This window comes from Panicum virgatum, chromosome 3K (assembly GCF_016808335.1).
Source record: "Panicum virgatum strain AP13 chromosome 3K, P.virgatum_v5, whole genome shotgun sequence".
NCBI lineage: Eukaryota > Viridiplantae > Streptophyta > Magnoliopsida > Poales > Poaceae > Panicum > Panicum virgatum.
Window position 1 is genome coordinate 20645059 of NC_053138.1, and position 19468 is coordinate 20664526.

Genomic DNA, 19468 nt, shown 5'->3' on the forward strand with positions numbered 1-19468 from the left:
ATTTCGATGATGTAGGAGTGGAAAAGTGAAAATATGGCTTGTTTTCAAGAAAAGAGACATCACGAGAAAAACGAATACGACGAGCTGAGGGATCATAACAACGATAACCTTTATGTTCAAGACTGTAACCAAGAAAAGCACACTCAACGGATTGAGCTGTCAGTTTGGTGCATTCACGGGAAGGTAGAAGAACATAACATGTGCAGCCAAAAACACGAAGATGATCATATCCAAGAGGGGATCCATGCAATACTTCTCTAGGGCATTTATCTTGAAGATGAGATGATGGTTGAAGATTGATGAGGTAGACAGCAGTAGATACAGCTTCAGCCCAAAAATGAGGAGGCACAAAAGAGGAAATGAGAAGAGTTCGTGCAGTTTCAACAATATGACGATGCTTACGCTCAGCAACGCCATTTTGAGCATGAGCACCAGGGCAAGAGAGTTGAGGCAGGGTTCCCTCAGAAGAAAGAAACTGACGAAAAATTGTGGAAATATACTCCCCCCTGAATCAGAACGAAAAATACGAACAGAAGAAGAAAATTGAGTATGGACCATTTGAGAAAAAGATTTATAAATGGACAACAGTTCAGAACGGTGCTTCATGAAATAAATCCATGTATAGCGCGAGTAGTCATCAATAAAAATGACATAGTATTTGTGACCGCCTTTGGAAATAAAAGGAGCAGGGCCCCATACATCTGAGTGTACAAGAGCAAAAGGTTGAGTAGTTTTGTAGTTACTAGAGGGATATGGGAGCTGAATCTGTTTCCCTAACTTACAACCATTACATTCAAAATAAGGATCAATAGGTACATGACCTAGAACACCCTGCTTGACTAAGGTAGACAAACGTGAGCCACACAAGTGACCTAAGCGATAATGCTATTGAGGAAAAGTAGCTGCAACAGAAGCTGATGACGATGATGTAATGGAAGACAATGGTGATGCAAGGGTTGGCAATCGAAGATGATCAAGGATGTAAAGACCCGAGGAGCTCTTAAGGCGATGTCCAGTACCAAGAAGAGCTCGGGTTCGACGATCCTGAATAAAACAAGAGGTGTCATCAAAACCAATAACACAATTCAGATCAGCAAGTTGCCCATCAGAAATCAGATTCATGGAAAGTTTTGGGACAAGAGAAACATCAGAGACATCAAACTGAGAAGTGACAAGATTTCCTTGATGAGTAACTGTGCAAAAGGTACCATCAGCAATTTGAACAGAACGAGGATGAGAGATAGGCTGACAAGAATCCAACTGAGAGAAATTGGAAGTCATATGAAAAGAAGCTCCAGAATCCAACACCCAAAAAATAGTACCTGGATGTGATGGAGAGGACAAGGAACTAGCTGACATGTATGCACTGATAGGAGCAGAGATGGTACTGCTGGACTGCTGTTGGAACTGAGGTGCTGATTGCTGGTGTGCTGCTGCTGGGAATTGAGATGCTGCTGTTTGTGTACCAGAAGAGGTTGTTCCCCGGCGTGAGGCAGAACGCTTGGCTTGCATTTCAGCCAGGAGGTGAGGATACTTCTTGAAACACCGCACATCTGGATGATTTGTCCTGCCACAATGGCTGCAAGGAGTCTTTTTAGAAGAGGCTGCTGCTGCAACTTCAGTAAACAGGGGAGGAATACCTAGCACTGAATGCTGAGACACTGGTGAATTTGAAGTAAGAGTCTTAAGACGTGTCTCCTCAGCCAGGAGAGCAGATAATGTCTCGGACAGTGTAGGCAGAGTAGGTCGCCCCAAAAGCTGAACACGAATGGGTTCAAACTCAGATCGCAAACCCATCAGAAAGTCAAACATAGTATTTTCTTGATCATACTTATCTCTGGCAGCCCAAGAGGAGACACAACCCGTGCATAAGGAAGAAGGCTTGGGTACCATGGATGCATGCTGGCTTGACAGCTTAGTGAAGGCAATGAAATACTCCTCAATTTCCATGTCCTGCTGTTGAAGATGATGAAGATTCTGACGAAGTGAATAGCGAAGGGCTGAGCTGCTTTGTTGATAGCGACCTTGCAGGTAGTTCCATATTGCTTTTGCAGTTTGTAATCCTCGAGACATAAGCGAATGCTCAGATCAGTATTCAGACAGATAGCTGCCATTACCCGATCATCTTGAAAACTCCAATCTTGGGCTGCTTTATCATTAACAGCAGCTACTGGGGGTTCATCAGTAAGATGTGAGGCAAGACCGATAGATCGAAGAAGCATCTTAAAAGAGAAACCCCAATCTCTGTAATTTTGACCAGTGAGCTTCACATCCATAACGAGTGAACCAATGGGAACAGGGGCTGAGGAGGCCATAGCAGCAGCAGCAGCCGCAACTCGTGATCCCTAACAGGCGGAGGTCAGGGACCTGCAGCAGGAGAAGGCCGAGGACGCGCGGACGAAGGACGGAGGCGTGATGGGTGGAGCGGTGCGTCCGTGGCGGGCGGAGCGGTGCGTCATTGACGGGCGGGCGGCGGACGGGAGGGCAGCGACAGGCAGCGGAAGAGGAGGACAGGAAGGACGTCGACGACGAGGAGGACGAGCGCCAGCGGATCCAATCAGCAGCAGGCTCGCCGGCAGAGAGAAGGTCCGCGCGGCAACAGGGCGGCGGCGGCGGCGTGAGAACCATGCACGATACCATGCTAGAATAGAATGACCAGCTCAGTTGTATTTCCATGAGTCTAGGTTACATATACAATATACAAGATATGGGCCGAATGGGCCATATGGCATACTGGACCAAAGACTAGAGTAAGCCTATATACATATTAACAGATACAAAGGCATTAGCTATATGAATAAGCAGCTGATTTACATACAGTATACAACTACCGAACAGTCTGAGGAAATAGCACGGGAAAAAGACATTCAACAACACAAAAGGATAAACTATTGTAAAATTACAGGGCACACAAGAAAAGTTATCACATTTTTTATATATTTATAAAAAATAATCAGATAACATTCAACTGGTCTGCTGTCACATTGATTTTGGAAATGTACTTTAAATTGTTTCTTTGGGACAAAACAATCATTTTCCTAAAGAAACATTTAAGCTACAGCATACCGTAAACATACAAGAAACAATAACCTGCTCCAAAAATGAACCAATAGTATTCCGAATGTTCAGCTAGATTTCAACAATCAGCAGTTCAAACACTGTTTCCCTAGCACCGATACTGCATTTCAAACAGAACCGAAACCATAAAATACTCCAAACTTTCATCACCTATTAAAAGAATGCTACTGTTGCCACATCGCCCAAGCAACCCAAAAAATCTTTCCATAACACAAAGATGAGCGAATAGTACAACTATGGCCGGGCAAAAAACCTGATACCCGAAAATCGAACCCAAAAAACCTGAGCCCGTACCCAAAAAACCCGAACCCGAAAAACTCGAACTCTAATCCGGGTTCCAACCCATGGTACCCGAAATTAATACGGGTAGTTCGGGTATTGGGCCACGGTACCTGAAATATCCGAACAACCCGAAATTCAACCCAACCTAAGTATGTTTCGTTGCAGTTGTAGGCTTGCAGCACCGCCCGCCGCGCCACGCCCAGGCCGTGCCCCGCCACCACCGCGCCGGCGGTGCGCTGCTACGCCTGCGCCGCTGCCACCGCCGGCACCGCGCCACCGCCACCGCGTGTCCGCGCCACTACCCCACTCCACCACCACCCTCCACCACGGGCGTCTGGCTCGCCGCCCGCCGCGGCGGCGCCGGCTGCACACGTCTTGCCCGCTGGCCCGTCGCCACGCTCGGCGCGCTCCTCCTCCTCGCCGCGCTCACGGGCCTCCTCGGCGCCCACCGCAACCACAGGGGCCTCCTGCTACCTCTTCACCATCGCCACGTTCGTCGCGCTCCTCGCCGCCGCCCACTACCCCAGTCCGCCATCGCGCCACCACCCGCCGCCACCGCCAGCGCCTGCGCCACTACATCTGCGGCCCTGTGCCGCTGCCGAGCCTGCACCCCCTCCCCAGTCCCCCCGACCCCGAGGCGGCAAGGCCCCTTCTCCCCGGCGTCGATCTCTGCCTCTCCAGCAATTCGGGCAGTTCAGGTAATTCGAATTTTCGGGTACCCGAAATGTCGGGTTTCTATTATTTCGGGTATCAATTCTCAAAATCCGAAATTTCAAAAATCCAAAAAAAACCCGACTCAAAAATTTCGGGTTACCCGAATGCCCAGCCATAGGCACAACTACCACTCCTAAGGCTAACTACCCGATAACCAGGCCCAGGGGGGACAACGGCATGCAAAATCAACAAGCTTACACATGGGTACCACACGGGTTCCAAGTAGCAAAAGAGACTATCAACCAATAGGCCGCCACTACCACGGATCTAGCTAATGAAAACGAACGCGCACGGCGGCTACGCAAGTGGCGCTAGTACAAGGGGCAGAGCCCGGGGGGGGGGGGGGGGTGGGTACGCACAGCTTCTGGTCGTCATCGATCTCGAGCTTCTTCTGGCACCCGGTGGTCGGGTTGGCGAGGTTGAACTGAGAAGGGAACAAAAAATCCACACGAATCGGGCGGCGCTGGGGCATCCATCAGGAGGGGAGCGGAGGGGGAGGCGCGGGGGTTTACCTTCATGGTGACGTTGCGGCGAGCGCTGGGGTGTGGCGGCGGCGGCGCGAGGGCTAAGGTACGATCAGGAGCCAAAAATTAGTCTCTTTTAACCCTAAAGGATTCAACAGGTGGGATTAATTGAGGCTAAAGTGAATTAATCTCCTTTAAAAAATTAGCCTCCCATTCTTACGTGGATTCTATCAAAAAGTCACTTTTTTCCTCACCGCACATGCATAGAAGGTAGAATCAATGATTAATATTTACTAATTTACTCCTCAAATTAGCTAATGAATTCAAAAAAGATCTAGAGCTTTGGGCATGCAGGGATCAAGGTTGGAAATAGCGGGCTATGAAGTTTAGCGGTAACCTTCTCTAAAAGCTATAGAATAGCTATAGCGAAGCTATAGCGGATTATAGCGAAAGCTAAATCATTTAGCTGAATGATAAAATAATAAATAATCTCATACAAATTATAAGTATCGTTGGTCTAACACCTAAAATTTGAGTCTAACACGTCTCTTAACTACCGAACAGTACCCAATTGACATTTAGCGCTGCTAAGTCTCACAAAAACCTATTTAGCGGACATTTAGCATAGCTAAATCTCATAAAACCTCCTTTTGCGGATATAGCGGACAAATGTTGTATAGCGTAGCGGTAGATCTCCTAAAAAGCTATTAGCGGGCTATAGCGAGGCTATAGCGGGCTATTTCCAACCATGGCAGGGATGGATGTTTTTTATAACGGGTGAGCAGCGAGTGGGCGCAGGCGAGCGAGCTGGGCCGTCAGTGGTTGCCCTTGGACTATGCCAGTGATGGGCCTGCACGCACTCTACAACCCTAAGAGCAAATATTATGGGTGGTAGAGAGCTAGAGAGAATGAAAGAGAGAGAAGCAAGCTAGCGACTCACCGTGTGCCGCCAAAAAACAGGCATATGGCTTTTCACCACGGATTGCTAGACTCTTATTGATTTAGCGGATTGCTAGATTCCTATTGATTTAGGCCTTGTTTAGATGCAAAATTCAAAATTCCAAAACTATCACATCTTAAGTGTACAACACATGCATAGAGTATTAAATCTAGACGAAATAAAAAATTAATTGCATAGTTTGCTTGTAAATTACGAGATGAATCTAATGATCCTAACTCGGTCATGATTAGACACTAATTTGCTATAGTAAACATGTGCTAATGATAAATTAATTAGTCTTAATAAATTGGTATTGTAATTTAAAGATGAGTTATGTAATTAATTTTGTGATTAGTCTATGTTTAATACTTCAAATATGATTTTTTTTCAAAACTATACGCCTCGCATCTGTACTGAGTTTCTTACGTGAGCATTTGGGATGAGTTATGTAGGCACTCCGTGCTTCCGTGGGTATGGTAGGCGTGATGGTGAGCGCAGGAGGAAGTCGGTCCGTGGTTGCATTGTCAGCCAAGACCTATCTGTTACCAACCTGGTGATTGTCAAGAAGGGGGAGAATGATCTTCCCGGGCTGACCAACACTGAGAAGCCCAGGATGAGGGGACCCAAGAGGGCATCCAAGAGATCAGGAAGCTCTTCAACCTTTCCAAGGATGACGATGTACGCAAGTATGTCAACACATACCGCAGGACATTCACTACCAAGAACGGTGAGTGATTCTTTGCATTGTCACTTTGCTCCCTTATACTTGTTTGGTCTACTGTGCATCTGGATGCCTGTTGGTATAATAGCTGTACAATTTTCTCTTGAATCAAGATGTATAATTTATGTTAGTCCGGCACGCCCGTCACTGCGTAGTTATGTTGGATGGACTTGTATTCTGACTCCAGTTTTGCCATCGATGTTAATATGTTGTCTGATGGCTACTTGTGCTGCAGGCAAGAAGGTTAGCATTTTAGCAAGGCCCCCAAGATCCAGCGTCTGGTGACCCCTCAGGTGCTCCACACAGTGGATGATCCAAGATAATTTTTAAAAGAGGATTATTTTCACCCGTAGACAACTTCAGCCTCTCCTTATAGTGCATCCATGACAAAAAAAAAATTGTAGGAGGGGCTCCATGGGTCCAACGGCAGTAAGAGGAGCTCGGCTAGTGCCCCTCCAAACCCACCTAGGGGTGGTAATGGACCATGGCTCTAGTGTTGACTTCATAGCCCAACTTGGCCTTTAAAATTTTTTAGCTTAAAATTGTATAAGAATAAAGCACGACTCTTTAAGGGTCCGGTCCTTAGCCCAATTTGATGGCTCGTTACCATCCCTAGACCCACCGTTAACTCCGCCCCTTGCTCCAAAGAAAGCGTGCCAAGATTGCGGATAAGAAGAGGAGGATTGCCAAGAAGCAGGCTGACGCTGCAGAGTACCAGAAACTGCTAGCCCAGAGGCTCAAGGAGAAAGGGAGCGCCGAAGCGAGAGCCTGGCCAAGAGGAGGTCCAAGCTCTTTGCCGCTGCAAAGGCCTCGGCTACCACATCAGCCTAAGGAATGTCCAGATGCTTTCAGTTGTTTTAAGAAGCACCCAACCCCCCCAATCCGGTTCCTCTGAAGTAGCTGAAGCTACCTCAGAGAGAGGTGAGTTGCTGCTGGCCATTCGATTGGCATCCAATGGCCCCGTCGACAAACATAGGACTTGCTCCATATATTCAGCCCATGTTGATCAAATAGCAATAAATAAATAGCCCAAATTACCACGTGAGATTATATATCTATTTGCTAACTAACTTTACAAAAGAAAAAGAAAACAGTGTTGATGCTGGCGTCGTGCATCACGCCACCGTCCACAACCGGTGTGGCAGCTCGCTCGTCGCTGTTCATCGCCTGTTTTATCCATCTATTGGTGTCAATTCACTACGGCAAAATTGATCAAAATTTCAGTATAGCAAAAAGCATATGTACTTCACCGGATTCGATAACTGAAGTGGTCGGTGTCACAGCCCAAGGAAAAAAAAGAAAAGAAAATAAAAATTCCCCGCCGGGCCCGCTTGTCAGCCTATCCCTCTCCTCTCTCTGTTTTGGCTCGCGGCGCGCCGCACGCACGCGTCGCCGCTGCCGGCGTCCATCCTCGTGAGTCGCGCCACATGCCGGCCATCCTCGTGTTCCGTGCCGCCCCTTCGCTCTTCTCCTCACCCCTCTCCTTATCCGCGCTCGACCGGCGTCCCCGCCTCAAACCCTAGCCCTTCACCTCTCCATTGCCGCCGCCCCGAGCTTCCTCCCCGCCGCCGATTCGCCGCCCTCGGTGAGCCTCTCGCCGATTCCTTGCACGGGGAGCTCCCTCTCGCCCTCCTCCTCCGATTCCGGCATTCATCCGGCCCTTTCCCCTCCCCTACAGGGCAGCCGCCGCGCCGGTCTGCCCGCCGCCGCCCCACCGCTACCGCTCCTCGCCTGCGCCACCGCCGGTGAGGCTCGCCGCCACCTCCTCGTCCCCATGCGCACCTTCCCCGACCCGCTCTGGCCCTGCCTCGCCGCGCGGCCGCCGCCTCGCGCCGCTGCCGCCGTCGCCGCGCGTGCGCGCGCGCGTGCCGTGGCCGCGCTCCCGGGCGGGTCAAGGCCTCTGGCCTTGCCTTGACCTGGCCTAGGTGGGGCGCCTGCCCGTGGGACCCACCTGACGGCCTCTGGCTGATGGGTGTGGCCGGATCCGGGTGTACCTAGCGTTTTTGCTAGGGTTTCTTTAGGATTTATTTATCTGCAACCTTATAAAATCCATAGAAATTCATGTATAGCTCTAAAAATTTTGAAACTTGTTTTGTTGGATTCCTCTAGCTTAGATATACTCAAGAAAAATATTATTGTGCATGTTACTTTGTTGTAGATTTATCTATAGTTTTATCTTGCAAAAGTGAGTTTATTGCTTAGTTATTTGTATACTGCTTGAAAAATGCCAAAACAAATTTTGTTAGACTCCTTGTGAGGTGTAGTTTTCAGTGGTCCAACTTGTTCACATGTTTCCTTGCTGTTTGTTAGGGTTTTATTTCGATTTCGTGCTTGCTGTCCAAAATGTGGTTTAATATAGAACTTTTTGCTGGAAAGTGAGAAAATAGTAAAACCAATTTTGTTAGCTTTGTTTTCATGCCTAGTATCTAAGATATTTTTTTGGATTTGTTTAGTTTAGTTTGCATTCCTTTTTGGTTTTACCTTGTTAGAGTGGCTGAAAACTAGTATATTTATGTTTAATTGTAGGAAAATGCTTTTGCTACAAAACCAATTTTCATGAGTTCTTTGCATTGTCCTCTGCATACTCAAATTGTTTCATGATTTATACTTATTGTTTAGTTCATTTCTTAATTCTTGCATCACATTCATGTATTATAGTGACCGAACCGTCGGAGAACGAACCCGTGGAGCCCGCCGGGTCCGTTGAGCCCGAGCCTGGAGTCCCGTTCGTGGTCGAGCCAGAAGTTAACCAAGGCAAGCAGCTAAGCATATTTCTTGCACCTATTTAATCTATTTTAGTTTAGCTATTCCACTTGGGTATTGTGGGCTATATATGTATAGTATGTATGTATTGCATTTTTATACCTATCTTTATGCATAATCCATCCTTGATTTATTATCCTTGTTCTTGGCACTAGTTAGTTAGTTAATTACCTAACTTGACTAGATGCTTAGCCCTGCTTAGAATACTTCTATTGCTCGCTAGACAGGAATGGTTTGGAGGATCACATTTACCGTTTACCCTTGATCGCACTGGTTCGGTTGGGTTGTTAAGAGTTTGGTAGTATCGAGATTCGAGCGGAATGTTAGGGCCTAGAGAATGAAGTCACTTGGGCATAGTCCGCTTGGATCGATTAAGGACCGAGTGGACGACGTCGGTTTTGAGCACCTTTTCGTGCTACCACATATCCAACATAATGGTACGGATAAGCCAATTACCTTCTTTGACTTGATCATTGATGTGCAGTCCTAGATACGTGGCTACGGGCTATGCAGAGAGGCTTAGTGTGTCCCCAGGTGGACCTATGTGTAGGAAAGTTTAGAGATGTCCCTGGTGGAACTAAGTCTCTACTCGTAATCTAGGTGTGAGGTTCAATGATCGAGCCTTGTTGGGAACGGTTGACGTGAGTACCCCCTTGCCCGGCGTGATCGGTTGGGTGAGTCGCATGGTCCTCGCGTCGTGTGGGTAAAGTAGTACACCCTTGCAAGGTTATAATCAATTCGAATTGCCGCGCTCTCGGTTATGAGCAAGCTCATTATCCCATGAACTCCTCATAGAATATCGTTTATGATGGGTTTGGTTCATGTTATAGTTATGATCAGTTATAGATTATATTACTCTCTTAATCAACTAAAAGTGTTTGGGGTTGGGCAAGATTAATTAATTATGATAGGTGATAGTGTAGAGAGCTAATGCTTATGCAATAATTACTTAACCTTAAAGCTTTTACTTGAGCCATTGCATGATCCTTGTATATGTAATCGCGTAAGTCTTGCGAGTACCTTTTGTACTCAGGTTGCTTTCTAAACCTAGTTGCAGGTGAGCCAGAAGTGGTGTTCGGCCACTTCTACCCCGCTGATCCAAACGCGGGGGAAGAGTAGGTCGTGGTGGCTGTAATGATGTCCTTGAGCAAGGCGTCATTACTTTAGTAAGTCTTTATCGTAATCGAGCTTCGTGAGAGCATGTAAATGCAATAAACTTTATGTTTCCGTTTAATATGACTATCGTGAGCCCAAGGCTTGTAAGTGAAGCTTGAAACCCACCTATATTGAACTTGTAATATTAAGTGTGTAAAACTGCTCTTTGTGGATTATTGGTGATGTATTCGATTGTAAACGGTATGTGCATATGCTGATTCTGGGCGTATGTTGGAGCACATACCGGGACTACCGGATTTGATATTATTTTGGATGAATGACGTGTTGGTTATTCGTGTCTCTAGATGTGGGATAACACGTGGCACGCTCTCCGGCAAGCACGTGTTAACTCTCATCTGGATGATAATGACCGGCGGTTCATTTAAAATAGTATCAAATTGGGCGGTTCTCACAACGGGTATCAGAGCTAAGGTTTTATGAAGTGAACCTAAAATTGGCTTAGTGGGTTGAGAGTCAAATAAAATTTGACTACTTGCACTAAGGTTTACTTTGGTTAAAAATTTGAACCTAAGGTGAAATGCTACATTTCTTCCTTGGTCTTAGAGCTAATTCCTTCTTATTGCTTCACTTGTTTAATTAAGATATGCTTAACCCCTCTTATTTGCATGAGTAGCGGGAGCGTAGGGAAAACCCTTTCACCCTCTGGAAACCTTTTAAGCCTTTTACCAGGGTTGAGAAGGTGAGAATCACCAATTGTCCTGAGCGCTATTAGGAGGGTTGTAGCGCTGCTGGACAATGCGGTTGTTCCGGGTCGTGAGTGGTAGAACGTTAAGGCGTGCTCACGCTGTGAGGAGACGTCATGTGCATTCATACCTCGCATGCATGCATACTTTCTTTTGGTTTTCAAATCTGCATCTAACCAATCTAATGTGTCGTGATCTAGATTTGTTGAACTCGTTCTTGCTAATCTTAGTGGACCAAATCTACTCTATCTTTTAGAGTTGCTACTCTGGTGTTGATCGTGTGTTAGATTTTTATCTACACATTGTCTTTCCACCCTGCCTTTGAGTAGCATTCTCCATCTTTCATTCCTGACCGCTAACCGTTTTTTCATTAACAGGATGGTGTTGCGTTCGGGAACCGAGAGGGATGATGCCAATGGTTCGGGTGGCAATAACAACCGCAACAACGAGGATCCCCTCCCTAATCCTCCAGTTCACCCAAACCTCGCGGACGTCCTGGCCTGACAAACTGAACTTATGGCGACCATAGTCAATCAAATAGGTAATGTCGGCAACCATGGTCCAAGAGCTGAGCCCCCAGTGAACAGGTTCGGAGAATTCTTCCGTACCAATCCTCCCATCTTCCGTGGTTCCAAAGATCCTCTAGATGCGGATTTCTGGCTCAATGTGATTGAAGAGAAGCTGGGTCTTATTGAGTGTGAGCCCCATGAGAAGGTTCTTTTTGCTGCTCATCAACTTCATGATGCCCCTGGGGCTTGGTGGCGGAACTTTAAGGCATCTCACCCTGCCAACTACCGCTTCACATGGGAGGAGTTCCGTACAGCTTTTCTCTCCTTCCATATTCCCAAGGATATCATGGACATCAAGAAGAAGGAATTTCTGAATCTCACTCAAGGAAGTCGTGATGTGATGGCCTATGTCAATGCCTTCAACACCCTCTCCCAATATGCACCCGAAGAAGTGGACACCGATGCCAAGAAGCAAGAACGCCTGTATAATGGGCTCTCCGCAGCGTTGCAAGACAAGCTCTCCACCACCAAGTTTGGAGATTTCAATGACTTGGTGAATATTGCTATCAGAGCTGAGCACAAGATGAAGAATCTCGAGGCAAAGAACAAGCGTCTTGCTCCTACCTCTGCGGGCGGTAGCTCCTCACGTCCACGTCTGGGGCCTTCTCCTTTTCCACCTCGGGCACCGGGTACTCAACCTCCCCGTCCTATGTGGATTGTGCGTCACCCTCAACCTCCTCAAGGACAAACTCCTAGGCCGGTCAATGCCTATTGGAGCAATCCAAATGTTACCGCAAGGGGTCCATGCTACAATTGTGGGGGCACAGGCCATTTCTCCAGGGATTGCCCCTCTCCGAGGCGTGGCGGTGCCTTCAATGCACCCAGGCCTAACAATCCTCTACCTGAAGCACAGCGCCAAGAAGCCAAGCCACATCAAGCTCCTAAGCGTGGCCGTCTCAACTACACCACCGCCGAAGAAATTCCGGAGAATGCCGAAGTTCTCATGGGTACGCTCCTAATCAATTCTCATCCTGCTATGGTTCTTTTTGATTCTGGAGCAACTTTTCTTACATCAGCAAGAAATTTATGCTGCATAGTAAGCTTGAGATGCAAAACCTACAAGTGCCATACCATATAAAATCACCGGGTGGGGAAATCATTGCCAGACACTTTGCTAGTGAGGTTCCAATTCTCATTGAGGGAGTTACTTTTCGAGCCAATTTTCTCATTCTAGACAAGCTGGAGTTAGATGTGATTCTTGGGATGAATTGGTTGGGTAAGCATGACGGAGTTATCAAATGTGGGCCCCGCACCATTGATCTTTTGCACCCTTCTGGGAGTAGAGTTTTACTGTCTCTTGCCAAGGTGGAATCTTGTTTATATGCCTTGGCAAGTACCAAAGCCACGGCGTTAGGAGATATTCCCATGGTGTGTGAGTATCCAGATGTCTTTCCAGAAGAATTACCGGGTATGCCTCCTGATCGTGAGGTGGAATTCATTATAGAGCTCATGCCCGGGACTGCTCCTATCTCTAGACAGCCTTACCGAATGCCTCCCAATGAGTTGAAGGAATTGAAGAAACAACTCAAGATTCTGTTGGATAAGGGTTTTATTCGTCCGAGCTCCTCTCCTTGGGGATGCCCGGATCTTTTTGTGAAGAAGAAGGATGATAGTTTACGGATGTGTGTTGATTATCGTCCGTTGAATGAAGTCACTATCAAGAACAAATATCCTCTTCCTCGGATTGATATCTTATTTGATCAACTCTCGGGAGCTCGATATTTCTCCAAGATTGATCTGAGGTTAGGTTATCATCAAATCAAGATCCGGAAAGAAGATATTCCAAAAACGGCTTTTTCTACTAGATATGGTCTTTATGAATTCACTGTCATGTCCTTCGGCCTCACCAATGCACCGGCTTATTTCATGTATCTGATGAATAGCATCTTCATAGAGGAACTTGATGTCTTTGTGATCATCTTTATCGATGATATTCTTATTTATTCCAAGACCAAAGAAGATCATGCTCGTCATATTCATATCGTTCTCCAAAAACTTAGAGAGCATCATCTTTATGCCAAGTTCAGCAAATGTGAGTTTTGGCTTGAAGAAGTATCTTTTTTTGGTCATGTCCTCTCCAAGGATGGTATTGCTGTAGATCCTAGCAAGGTGCAAGATGTTCTGGATTGGAAGCAACCACAGAATATCCATGAGCTTCGGAGTTTTCTTGGACTTGCGGGATATTACCGCCGGTTCATAGAGAACTTCTCTAAAATTGCGAAGCCTATGACCGAGTTATTGAAAAATGGAGTTAAGTTTGAGTGGACTCAAGCTTGTGAAGAAGCCTTTCAAACCCTTAAGGATCGTCTCACTACTGCTCCAGTTCTTGCTCAACCAGATATTTCCAAGAGTTTCAATGTTTATTGCGATGCTTCTCGCATCGGTCTTGGCTGTGTTCTTATGCAAGAAGGCCGAGTGGTGGCCTATGCTTCTCGTCAACTCAAGCGACATGAAGAAAATTATCCTACCCATGATTTAGAGTTTGCGGCTGTTGTCCATGCTCTAAAGATATGTCGTCATTATCTGCTTGGCAATCATTGCAATATCTATACTGACCATAAGAGTCTCAAATATATTTTCACTCAATCTGATCTCAATATGAGACAACATCGATGGCTTGAATTAATCAAAGATTATGACATTGAAGTGCACTATCATCCCGGTAAGGCGAATGTCGTCGCCGATGCACTAAGCCGAAAGGCTCAATGCAACTGCTTGACCATAGCTCCTCCTGTGCATACTCTCTGTGATGATCTCCGGAAACTCGGAATTTCTATGGTCAAAGAAGGTTATCTTGCTACTCTTACAGTCAGATCTGATCTTTATGATCAAATTAAGGAAGCCCAAAAGAAGAATAAGGGTATGGCTCGAATTCGGGAGTTAATGAATGAGGGCAAAACTCGATGTTTCTCTACGGATGATCAAGGAGTTCTATTCTTTGGGAAGTGAATTGTGGTGCCTAAGGATCACAACCTCAGACGAATTATCCTTGATGAAGCCCATAGTTCTCAATTCTCCATTCATCCTGGCAGTACCAAAATGTATCAAGATCTCAAGCAAAGGTTTTGGTGGACTCGCATGAAGCGAGAAATTGCTCGGTACGTCTCTGAGTGTGATGTTTGCCAAAGGGTTAAAGCCGAGCATCTCAAACCTGCCGGTACCCTTCAGCCCTTGCCTATCCCATCATGGAAGTGGGAAGAAATTGGAATGGACTTTATCACCGGGTTACCTAAGTCTTCTCAAGGGTATGATTCTATATGGGTAATCGTGGATCAATTGACGAAGTCGGCTCATTTTCTTCCAGTGAAGACTACTTATCTTGTCAAGCAATATGCGGAGTTGTACCTTACCCGCATCGTTTGTCTTCATGGTGTTCCTAAGAAAATTGTCTCTGATCGTGGTCCTCAATTTGTCGCTCACTTTTGGAGAAGTCTGCATGAAGCCATGGGAACTGATCTCACCTATAGCACTGCTTATCATCCTCAAACCCACGGTCAAGCCGAGAGAGTCAATCAAATCCTAGAAGATATGTTAAGAACTTGTGCTCTCATATATGAGAAGAAATGGGTTACATGCTTGCTGTTCGCAGGATTCTCTTATAACAACAGTTATCAAGCAAGTATCAAAATGTCTCCATTCGAAGCTCTCTATGGAAGACGGTGTAGAACTCCAATCAACTGGTCCGAATCTGGAGAAAGACCTTTCTTTGGTCCAGATTTGGTAAAAGATGCTGAGGATCAAGTCAGAATTATCTGTGAGAATCTTCGCATTGCTCAATCTCGTCAAAAGACTTATGTTGATTGTCGTCGCCGTGAACTCCATCTCAAAATTGGTGATTACGTTTATCTCAAGGTTTCTCCATTTAAGGGCACTCGCCGTTTCCAAGTCAGAGGAAAGTTAGCGCCACGCTATGTCGGACCTTTCCAGATTATCAAGAAAGTTGGAACAGTGGCTTATCAATTGGAACTTCCTCCATCACTCTCCGCAGTACACAATGTCTTTCATATCTCTCAATTGAAGAAGTGCCATCGTGTTCCAGCTGACGCCGTCGACCTTGAGTCACTTGATCTTCAACCGGGCCTTACCTACGAAGAACACCCAATAGCCATTCTTGATCGAAATGAAAGAAAGGTGAAGCGTAACATGGTGAAGTTTGTAAAGATCCAATGGAGCAATCATACCGAAGATGAAGCCACTTGGGAGCGTGAAGATCAATTACATCAAGAATACCCTGAATTCTTTTCCGATGAGTAAGTTTTCCCTCTATCACCCCCACTTTCTTGATGAAGTTCATAGTTCTAGATGTTATATATGTGTACATAGTCACCATCAAGAAAACCCTAGGAATGTCTCACACCACATCATCACTGCCTTTGTGCATCGTCTCTTAGATGTTTATCTTGTCTAGGTGAATATGGCCTCAACCTAGTCCGAGTTTTATCCTTCCCCTCTTGTCTACCTAAATCTCGGGACGAGATTTTCTTAAGGGGGGGAGAGTTGTCACAGCCCAAGGAAAAAGAAAAGAAAATAAAAATTCCCCGCCGGGCCTGCTTGTCAGCCTCTCCCTCTCCTCTCTCTGTTTTGGCTCGCGGCGCGCCGCACGCACGCGTCGCCGCCGCCGGCGTCCATCCTCGTGAGTCGCGCCACGTGCCAGCCATCCTCGTGTTCCGTGCCGCCCCTTCGCTCTTCTCCTCACCCCTCTCCTTATCCGCGCTCGACCGGCGTCCCCGCCCCAAACCCTAGCCCTTCCCCTCTCCATTGCCGCCGCCCCGAGCTTCCTCCCTGCCGCCGATTCGCCGCCCTCGGTGAGCCTCTCGCCGATTTCTTGCATGGGGAGCTCCCTCTCGCCCTTCTCCTCCGATTCCGGCGTTCATCCGACCCTTACCCCTCCCCTGCAGGGCAGCCGCCGCGCCGGTCCGCCCGACGCCGCCCCTGCTCGTCGCGCCGCCCCTCCGCTGCCGCTCCTCACCTGCGCCACCGCCGGTGAGGCTCGCCGCCACCTCCTCGTCCCCATGCGCACCTTCCCCGGCCCGCTCTGGCCCTGCCTCGCCGCGCCGCCTCGCGCCGCTGCCGCCATCGCCGCGCGTGCGCGCGTCGCGCCGCGCGCGTGCCGTGGCCGCGCTCCCGGGTGGGTCAAGGCCTCTGGCCTTGCCTTGACCTGGCCTGGGTGGGGCGCCTTCCCGTGGGACCCACTTGTCGGCCTCTGGCTGACGGGTGTGGCCGGATCCGGGTGTACCTAGCGTTTTTGCTAGGGTTTCTTTAGGATTTATTTATCTGCAACCTTGTAAAATCCATAGAAATTCATGTATAGCTCTAAAAATTATGAAACTTGTTTTGTTGGATTCCACTAGCTTAGATCTACTCAAGAAAAATATTATTGTGCATGTTACTTTGTTGTAGATTTATCTATAGTTTTATCTTGCAAAAGTGAGTTTATTACTTAGTTATTTGTATACTACTTGAAAAATGCCAAAACAAATTTTGTTAGACTCCTTGTGAGGTGTAGATTTCAGTGGTGAAACTTGTTCACATGTTTCCTTGCTGTTTGTTAGGGTTTTATTTCGATTTCGTGCTTGCTGTACAAAATGTGGTTTAATATAGAACTTTTTGCTGGAAAGTGAGAAAATAGTAAAACCAATTTTGTTAGCTTTTTTTCATACCTAGTATCTAATATAACTTTTTTTGGATTTGTTTAGTTTTGTTTGCATTCCTTTTCGGTTTTACCTTGTTAGAGTGGCTGAAAACTAGTATATTTATGTTTAATTGTAGGAAAATGTTTTTGCTGCAAAACCAATTTTCTTGAGTTCTTTGCATTGTCCTCTGCATGCTCAAATTGTTTTATGATTTATACTTGTTGTTTATTTTGTTTCTTAATTCTTGCATCGCATTCATGCATTATAGTGACCGAACCGTCGGAGAACGAACCCGTGGAGCCCGCCGGGTCTGTTGAGCCCGAGCCTGGAGTCCCGTTCGTGGTCGAGCCGGAAGTTCACCAAGGCAAGCAGCTAAGCATATTCCTTGCACCTATTTAATCTGTTTTAGTTTAGCTATTCCACTTGGGTATTGTGGGCTATATATGTATAGTATGTATGTATTGCATTTTTATACCTATCTTTATGCATAATCCATCCTTGATTTATTATCCTTGTTCTTGGCACTAGTTAGTTAGTTAGTTACCTAACTTGACTAGATGCTTAGCCCTGCTTAGAATACTTCTATTGCTCGCTAGACAGGAATGGTTTGGAGGATCACATTTACCGTTTACCCTTGATCGCACTGGTTCGGTTGGGTTGTTAAGAGTTTGGTAGTATCGAGATTCGAGCGGAATGTTAGGGCCTAGAGAATGAAGTCACTTGGGCATAGTCCGCTTGGATCGATTAAGGACCGAGTGGACGACGTCGGTTTTGAGCACCTTTTCGTGCTACCACATATCCAACATAATGGTACGGATAAGCCAATTACCTTCTTTGACTTGATCATTGATGTGCAGTCCTAGATACGTGGCTACGGGCTATGCAGAGAGGCTTAGTGTGTCCCCAGGTGGACCTATGTGTAGGAAAGTTTAGAGATGTCCCTGGTGGAACTAAGTCTCTACTCGTAATCTAGGTGTGAGGTTCAATGATCGAGCCTTTGTTGGGAACGGTTGACGTGAGTACCCCCTTGCCCAGCGTGATCGGTTGGGTGAGTCGCATGGTCCTCACGTCGTGTGGGTAAAGTAGTACACCCTTGCAAGGTTATAATCAATTCGAATTGCCGCGCTCTCGGTTATGAGCAAGCTCATTATCCCATGAACTCCTCATAGAATATCGTTTATGATGGGTTTGGTTCATGTTATAGTTATGATCAGTTATAGATTATATTACTCTCTTAATCAACTAAAAGTGTTTGGGGTTGGGCAAGATTAATTAATTATGATAGGTGATAGTGTAGAGAGCTAATGCTTATGCAATAATTACTTAACCTTAAAGCTTTTACTTGAGCCATTGCATGATCCTTGTATATGTAATCGCGTAAGTCTTGCGAGTACCTTTTGTACTCAGGTTGCTTTCTAAACCTAGTTGCAGGTGAGCCAGAAGTGGTGTTCGGCCACTTCTACCCCGCTGATCCAAACGCGGGGGAAGAGTAGGTCGTGGTGGCTGTAATGATGTCCTTGAGCAAGGCGTCATTACTTTAGTAAGTCTTTATCGTAATCGAGCTTCGTGAGAGCATGTAAATGCAATAAACTTTATGTTTCCGTTTAATATGACTATCGTGAGCCCAAGGCTTGTAAGTGAAGCTTGAAACCCATCTATATTGAACTTGTAATATTAAGTGTGTAAAACTGCTCTTTGTGGATTATTGGCGATGTATTCGATTGTAAACGGTATGTGCATATGCTGATTCTGGGCGTATGTTGGAGCACATACCGGGACTACCGGATTTGATATTATTTTGTATGAATGATGTGTCGGTTATTCGTGTCTCTAGATGTGGGATAACACGTGGCACGCTCTCCGGCAAACACGTGTTAACTCTCATCTAGATGATAATGACCGGTGGTTCGTTTAAAATAATATCAAATTGGGCGGTTCTCACAGTCGGTTCCTGAAAATTAAATAAACAAGGTTTTTTCATAAAATGTTGTAGTGAGAAAAGGGAAAGGTTGCAAAAGGGCCTATAACCTAGTAGTTACAAGAGTCCCAGTAACACTTTAGGTGGCTTCTCGTGGGAGCGAATTTCAGGGATTTAAAGACGTCATGCTTTAGTGGTAGGCGACGTTCCGTCGACAATGAGGCATTTGTGGTGACTTCGTCAATCTCGAAGATTTCTCGGCTCAATCTTTAAAAATGCTCAGGGTAGGATTTGCATACGTGTGTTCATAGAGGTGAGTGTGCAAAATGTCTTTGTTGTGCTGTGTAATCCAAAAAAAAGAGAAAGTTGAGCAAGTTTAAAGCAAGCTGAGAGTGAGTCGTTTAGGAGAAAAGAAGCCTCAAAAGGGAATATTACTTAGATTTTGCCAAAGATTGCCGTGCAGACGATAGTCACTTAATCAGCTTCGCTCGCATGTCGTTCCACACTTTTCCTCTGTTTTTTCTTTT

At 46.3% G+C, this 19468-nt stretch overlaps 1 pseudogene; it reads left to right on the forward strand.

The window, feature by feature from the left end:
• The first annotated feature begins 1448 nt into the window (after nt 1-1448).
• LOC120700706 lies at nt 1449-7030 on the forward strand (annotated as a pseudogene).
• Nucleotides 7031-19468: the final 12438 nt, after the last annotated feature.